Source organism: Hylobates moloch, unplaced genomic scaffold (assembly GCF_009828535.3).
Source record: "Hylobates moloch isolate HMO894 unplaced genomic scaffold, HMol_V3 SCAFFOLD_31, whole genome shotgun sequence".
NCBI classification, from domain to species: Eukaryota; Metazoa; Chordata; class Mammalia; order Primates; family Hylobatidae; genus Hylobates; species Hylobates moloch.
This window is the reverse complement of record NW_026652306.1, coordinates 1,880,156-1,888,429: the sequence shown is the minus strand read 5'-3', so window position 1 is coordinate 1,888,429 and position 8,274 is coordinate 1,880,156. Positions and strand designations below refer to the sequence as shown.

General features: G+C 34.2%; 1 long non-coding RNA gene across 1 annotated transcript; it reads left to right on the top strand.

Annotated features, from left to right (window-relative positions):
• The first annotated feature begins 3,591 nt into the window (after positions 1 to 3,591).
• LOC131382492 (uncharacterized) lies at positions 3,592 to 7,791 on the top strand. Its single transcript, XR_009212014.1, has 3 exons — positions 3,592 to 3,617; positions 5,582 to 5,900; positions 7,263 to 7,791. It is a non-coding gene; the product is annotated as an uncharacterized LOC131382492 (long non-coding RNA).
• Positions 7,792 to 8,274: the final 483 nt, after the last annotated feature.

Below are 8,274 nucleotides of genomic sequence, written 5' to 3'. Positions count from 1 at the left end.
AAAAATTAAATTAAGGTCATCTCCATGACTGCCCCAACTGATTGGCTTGAGAAAGTTTTCAGGATGCAGGGAATGGAGAAAGAAATCAATGAAAACCTGGTACATTCCCTGTCTTCAGAGAAAAATCTGTACTTAAGACATAGGCTGAGAGAGGGTGTTGACGCAAAGGCCTTTGTGTTCCCCTCGGCTGAATTACACTTTCGATAGGTTTCTTTCTGCCAATAGGTCTTACCTTCCTTTTATTAGAACTTCTACTTCAGAAAACTTGCAGTGATAAATTCTTCTTCTGCCTCTTTGAGATTTAGATCTTCATAAAATCCTTGTGTACTACTTAGACAACCTTGTATTGTCTTTCTCAAGAACCTGGAAGCTGTCCCTTTGAAATGTAACCATCAAAGAAGATAATACCTCTATTTCTCAGTCATTGTGGGAGGGTGGACACCTAACTTCCACGGGTGCAAATTAGCAAACACAGATGACTTAATCACAGAAAAAAACATTTGCATACTGAGAAGTAACTCATGCTCAACACATCTCATTGATCAGCCTCCCTTTTAATGTTCTTCAGTACTTTTCCACTAGCTCACCCTAACTGTTCAAATACCCTTTCCTTCTGTTTAAGTGCAGTTAAGTTTGGAATGAGTTCTGCCCTCTCTCCCATTTTAACAATATTGAATAATGTCTTCATTATCTATTCAATTTTGTCCTGGGCAAATTTTGATCTGATAATGTGATACCTGAGTAGTTGCAAAATATTTTTACTTTGTATCTTGCAAAACAGAATTGTGTTTCAACCATACATTGGGCTTCTAGAATTACACAGTAGAAATTCTGAGAAAGTTGGGAACAGGGGGTGGATTGACTAGGAGAAAGGAAGTGGAAAGTAGTAAAACACTTAGAATATAGTAGAGGATGAAAAACTCAAGTGCTTACATATTGTGATGTGAGTCAAAATAACAGCAACATAAGTCTTAGTGAAATTAGTTTGCCCCAAGCTTTACAACACAACACTTCTCAGCAGGTTGTGGTAAATATGAAGACAAACTTCTCCTGGAGGGAATCTGCTGCAGCTTCCTTATTTATGTTATTTTAGAAAATGACTTCATCAGCTTTTTCTGTTGATCACAAGGGAGGAATTCCTCTAACTCATCCAAGGACCATATTTATTTTATACTTATGAAGATTTAAAGTTCCAGTTTGTGTTTTGGTTTGTTTGTTTTTGCAATAATGATCTCCATTCCAACTTGGTCTATTATCTAATTCTCTATGTCTAGTTTCTTTATCTATAATTTGGAGATAACAAGACATAGAGTGGTTGCCAGGATTAAATGAAGTAATATATGTAAAGTGCTTAGTAAATATCTAACATAGTTAATGCTCTATAATTATATATTATTATTATCACTATTAATCACAGTCAAGGCAGATCAACAGGTACAAGGAAGAACTTTTTTTATAGTTGTTTCTTGACAATATACAAAACAATAGGATATGGAATTTTGCATTCCCCTCACTTCATCCGTTACTTCTAAACTTTGCATAACATCTATAAATCATCGCTCTTCTATACAGTTTTATTTACCAACTTAATGCTAAATCAAGAAGTAGCTCATTTCATTTATAAAGTGAATAACATTATTTACTCCATGTGCATTACACAGGAAAAAAATGTTTACGCTTTTTTCTTTTTTTCAGTGAGGTACACTGAAACCCTAGATGAATAGTTTATAATTCAGAAAGCATTCAACATTCAGGATGTCTGCTTATATTCAAATAATAAAAAGATGGTAAATAAATCTCGATGACTAATGACACTAAAATAGAGTATTATTTAGAAAAATGAGGCTGCTTTTATGTTTTTAAAATAATTACAGTAAGTTATATGTTTGTTGTAAGTTAATGAATATAGTCATTGTACTTCATCTCTGATTCACATAGCATTTTACATTAAGTCAGAAAAACAGACAAGATTTTCTCTGTGTTGTTATTCTGCATTAAAAAACTAGCAAAAATAATTCAACTAAAATATAGCTTTAATTTTGATTCACTATAAAGTCATATTATTTCTAGAAATCTCTATGATCAAGAAAAAGGATGCTATTCGAGTTATTAAAGTTAAGTTGCTCTGGGTCTATGAACTATTTCTGTGTGTCAAAAAATAATCAATTGTTTAAACATGAACAATCTGATATCTCCCATAGTGTCAGTAAATGTATTTATTATTGAGATCATAGGAAAATTGTTTTTATAAATCCAGCATCATGGAACAAGCTATATAAACTTACTTGTCTCTAAGGTAATGTTGCAAAACAAACAAACAAAATGAATAAAATGGCGTTTCTAAATATCTTACAGGCCTTGCCTCACATTTTAAATGGTTGCATTTATATGCTATAAGTACATTCCAAGTTCACTACAATATTTACAGCTACAACTAAGTTCTCACTGGGTTCTGAACATCTTTCTTCCATGCTGTTCGTATTTCTTAACTTTTGAAAAAAAATTCAAGGGAGAATCCATGCAAACCATAAATTACCTTTTCCCTGATTCAACTAAAGGAATCAACAGGCAATTATCATATGAGGGATTTGTGTGTGTGTGTGTTAGCATGCCATTGTACTTGTATTTAGGGTATGTAGTATAGATAACTTCATTTGAAATATTCGGTAAAAATATTTTAAGTAATGATTATAATAAAATAAAACTTAGAAATGTACCTAAAAAGACATATTTCCCCCTTATAATTGAAACTTCATACAATTCAAACTGCAATTTAGTATATTTAAGCACAGACTTAAGGTCAAAATGTATGCTTAGGCATGGGGATAAGGAAATATTTTGTTTTTAAATGTTTTTATTTTCCTTTTATATTTATGTTGCTACTTCAGATTAATTTTTTTTGTTTCCTTCTCACAAAATTCTCAATGCCAGCAATTAGGAAGCATTATTCTTCTTTTTTCAGCATTGTTACTTTTCCTCATCTTAATCTTAGTCATTTGAAGCATAGCCTCATTTCTGAGCCTATCATCATGAGTGTTCATATTAACTCTGTTATTCAATACTCAATATACTAATATCAATGTAAAAGGACATTGAAATGTGACTTCAATCAATTATCATAATTTTTACATCAGGTCTCTCATTCCAGAAGTTTCTGATACTCAGCCTAGAATTTCTATAGTGTTACCAATTAGTCACACAAACTTTTTGGGTCATTGGGAAAAATAGAGATTATAATTTTTGCAAACATATCCAACACTTATTGTCTAATTAATCTCTTAATTCTCTTGATTAAAAAAATAGAGAAAGGAGGTAAATAAAGTAGGCTCTTGAAATCTGAATGTATTTCTTATTCTAGTAGCTGGACTAAAAATAATATATTTATACAACACTTGGAATCTGTTCAAATTTTCATATCTCAGCATGTCATTTCTAATCTATTACCATGTTCACCAAATAGGCTTTCCCCCCAGACTTGAATAATTAAAGAATTCTCGACTGCATGTGATTTTTTTAAGGTGTCTCCTCTGCAACCAAGTGATCGCCAAGAATTCAACTACTTCAGATTAACTTCTCTGGGGTTGGTAACACAATCTCATGTTGCCAGCTATCTTCAGGTAAGGGAAACACCCCTACCAAAAGCTTCCAGCTAATCCTCATCCCCAGGCCATTGTATCATCCGTTCTACTAGTCTCCCAGAACGAAGATGCCAGGATACTTCTGTCATATCATCAGTCTTTTGGGTAGAGCTCAGCCTGTTACCCTTTTGCGAGGATCTGCATTCTGAGAAATTTTTCATCTGAGTTTCCCTCCTTCCTGTCCTTTCTGTGGATCCCGCTTCTGCTTCGGAGTGAGGTGTGGACAACTTAATTTCACTCAGTCGTGCCTAATTTGTTTCCTCATCTTTTCAGTTAGTTCTTACATTTCAGCAGGCTCCTTGTCATAGCCACCTGAGGTCAAGGGTTTAAAGCCGGACTGTAAACCCAGACATTCTATGATCTTTACCAGAGCACCGCTTTTCCCAAGTCTTGTACCAAAGCTTCTGACACTTCTAACCTTCTCTTTAATATCTTTCATTCAATGTAATGAATTTTCATTTTGCCATTTTTTTATTTAATGTCTCTACTTGAAAATATGCTTTTCTGTCTCTAGCATTTTGCTCAAGAGAATTTTGTAAATACTGCTCCAGCACCCTACCTGTTTCATATCCCAGCTCAGAAACCAAAGACACTATGGACATAGCCTAGATACCAAAATTATCCAAACATACATGCATGCATGCATGCACACTTGAATAGACACATTTGTGTGCATGCGTGTGTTTGTATATAAATAAGCATACTGTTTATCTGCAAGGTTTAGAAAGCTAAGGGCCAAACTGTTCAGCCTCCTCCACTTATATCACAGGCAAGAATATCATTTTCTTTTTTAAAAAAATTATTTTTTTACATTACATTCTAGGTTTCCATTGCAATTCGAGTACCTGGAAATTAAGAATGGTTCTGGAAATGCAGAAATGCACACTTTTTATGTTCTCACACATCTCGTCCCAATATTGTACAAGAGTTTCATTAAGCCAGGCATAATGACACACATCTGTTTCAAGACAAATTATTTGAAGGAAATTATCATTAACCAATGGAAATACTACACTGTTATTTAAGAAAACTCTTTAATGTCTCAATACTAACTTTAACCAAAATAATTTATACTACTCTTACAAAAATCAGTGCTTAAGGTCAACTCTCTTTCACATACCATAAAATGTTTATTATATACACATCTTGAAACAGAATTCTCACATTAAAACACTTCCTTGGAATCATTCTCTTCTTTAGCTTTCTCAAGGAAAGTCAATAATAAAATAGGCTATTTTTAAAACACGTCTGTCATCTTTTCCATGTCTTCCTTTTTGGCATTTATTTATTTTTAGCTTGTGGAGTCGCTTTATTGCTGGCTCCTTTTTTTTTTTTTTTTGTCAGATCTGTCTTTATTTTTCATGAAGGCAGAGTCCTTCATAAAAGAGATAGACCATTTCCCCAGCTGGACTTTTGTGGCCTCCTCAGTCAAAAATAATTGGCTACAAGGGTAGAAGGCAGTATCTCAACAACCTGTCAGAGGTTCTGACATTTAGGTTTCTACATTGCCTTTAGAGAACAGGTAAAATTTACCTTTCTGGCATACCTGTTTTTATGTTCCAACTCTCTGTCTTCACACTTGCAAAATCTTACGGAGGGATCCCCTTATACTGACTTGTTAGTGTCTACCTTTTTTCTTCTAGCCATTGTTAGAGCCAGACATTTAATAAGGAGCCTCCTCTCCTGAATTTTAGCCTTCTGGGATTATTCTTCTTTTCCTCCTCTAAAATAAATTTTCCCATTTCATCATTTGGATTATCTACCTCCAAGGATCATTTGAGATTAAAAGATTATCCACTCCACTTTTTAGAAGTAACTCTATTAAAGAATAAAACATGAATTGATCTACAATTTCAGAAATTTATTAGTTTTTCTAGAAATTACTGCCCAGATGTTCATGATGGATGCTATTTTTCAGCTTCGCAAAATCTTCTATTTACCAGAGTCCTACAGATACATGCTGACACATTCTCCTGCTTGCTGTGTCAAATTCTTGAGACTCTGTCTACATTACATTCTGTAGAAGGACAGTCCTACAAGGCGAATATAATAAGAGAAGAACAACATAAGCAACAACAGCCTACATTACTCTGAGCTCCAACACAGAGCACCAGGAGACGAGGATCCATATTTTTCCTATTTTTGGTCCTTGGAATCTAGGCTTCCTTTCCAAGTATTGATGCCTATTTAACAAGCGAAGGCAGCAGCATGGATGAATACAAGTACATAATGTATTACTTAGCACTGACCCAGAATGAAAAGGTGAGTTGTCCTTGAGTGGGTGGGAGGATAGGAGGTCTTTTTCTTTCTGTAATAACTAATCTCAAGTTTATTCTTTAGTAGTCACATTCTTCTTACACGATTTTTAGCAGAAAATCCTTCCAAATTTCTCCACGACCACTCCCCAAACAAGAACTAACCAGTTCTTCTTTGCTATTTACTTCATTTACCTAGGTTTCTATTACCATAATATTACTAGCATCAAGCGGTGGTTCTGTTGTCAAGGCAACTAAAATGTTTACTCGTTATAATCACTGCTAGGTTCTTGGCTGTCCTCGCTTTTTTTTAATTCAATAATAAAATCCATTCCTTGTTTCTACATACTTTTTTCCTAATTATGTCTTCATGAAAGTGTCTTTCTCACTCTCATTCAAATCTGAATAAACTATATGTTTCTCTTGCACATACTGATTAATTTACGTCTACTATACTAACTTACCTTGGTGTCTTTTGTGTCCTGCTATATCATAAATATTTCCTCCAGTCATTATTTGTCACTAACAAAAAACCACAGAATATTTACGTTTAAGGAACGAATACAAGAAGGGCAAATATTTGGAATGGGAATGGGTGGCCAGAGTTTTCAAAAGCAAACCAAAAAGGCAATAAATCCCAGAAGGCAAGAGGCAGGATCAAGAAAGAGAAACAATTAATCTTGTCAAATCATGAAAACAACTAACTAGTATACTTGAAAAGAGGAGAAAATTCTGGTAGAAAAATTTGAATGCTGAAGTCCCACATGCAAGATTTTTCAAATGTCTACTATATATTTAAGTAGAAATATGAAAATATTTAAATAGAAATATTTAAATATGAAGTAGACATTTGAAATATATTGCGGGACTTAAACATCCCCAACACTCATCCAATACATGGTTGTTTTACACTGATAGTGACGATAGTGGACGTATCTGCTTCACATAAACATAAACCAAATCAAACCAAACCAAACCCAACTTATCTCTCAGGAACCATGCTAGATGCTTTACTTTTCATCATAGTATTTGATTATTAAAAATATATTAAATTAAAATGAATATAGGAAGAAAGCAGAAAAGAAAATAGAAATAGTAAGGAAGAATCGGCACTAAGGAATATAGGCAGGGCTAAAAACATTTTGAGGAAACAATTCACTTTGCAGCTCCTCTTAGTATTGAGCTTTATTTTTATTAAAAGTAGTGTTCCTTTTAAAGTGGCATTTGTCAAGGACAATTTCAATGGCTTATGAGTTTTCTGACTGTGAAAGGTATTCTTCAAAAATGGCACCTTTCTTCCTGCCTTCTTCCCCAATAATCCGCTCCTGGTTTTCTCCCCCTTGTGTAATCCCTTTTCACTTTGAAACAGCTGGCCTATCTAACAAAGAGATTGCAGTGCAGATGGGAATGCAACACTTCTGAAGCTGGATCATAGAATGCTTGTGGCTTCTTGCCTCCATTACTTGGAATTTCCAGTTCTGGGAAACAAACAGAGACACAACTACCATGTTCTGAGAAGCTCAAGCCACATGGAAAAATTACGCACAGGCTCTCCAGGTGACAACTGCAGCTGAGCAGGTATTTGAAAGCCAGCATCAGCCAGGTGAGTGAGTTTCCTTGGCTTTCCAGCACAGTTAAAGCTTCACATGACAGCAGTCATAGCTAACAACTAATTACAACTGCTTAAGAGAGACTCCAAGCAAAATCCACTTAGCTAAGATCACACTCACAGTCCACCCAGCAGTCCAGAGAATTATGAACGATAGTAACACATTGCTGTTTTAAGACACTAAGTCTTGAGTAATTTCTTATGCAACAATTGATAACTAAAACATGGTTTCTAAGTAGAAGATGCTTAATAGCCCACTGCAACTTTTCTCTAGCTTCCAATTCCACACCCCATCGAAAGAAAAAAAAAGCCAAAACAAGCAAATAAACAAACAAACCTGAACGACAGTTAGACTCACATGAAAAAGACACTCCACAATTTATCTAAAAATTAATTATTTCATTGCAGATATAAGTTGTCATTTTATTGAAATTAACTTTAGTCAAAATGTGTTGAGTTATATGAAAATGCATCTGAATATTTAAGACATCAACTGAGCTATGTTGACATTGTAGATAGGTAGGTCTAAGTGTTATATCACTGCAAAGGTTACTATGGCTTGTCCTAGGATAACAAAAGCTATATCTTTTTTCCTGATGTTTCCTATCAACTAGATTATATCTGAATAAATTTCCTTCAAGTATTTTGGAAGCAGAGCTTTGAGCGGTTTTGTTTTATTTTATTTTCTAGTGTATGTTTTAAAAATCTATTGCGTGGGTTTTAATTTTCTTTGTTCTTTCTTTTTATTACACTTCAAGTTCTGGAACACGTG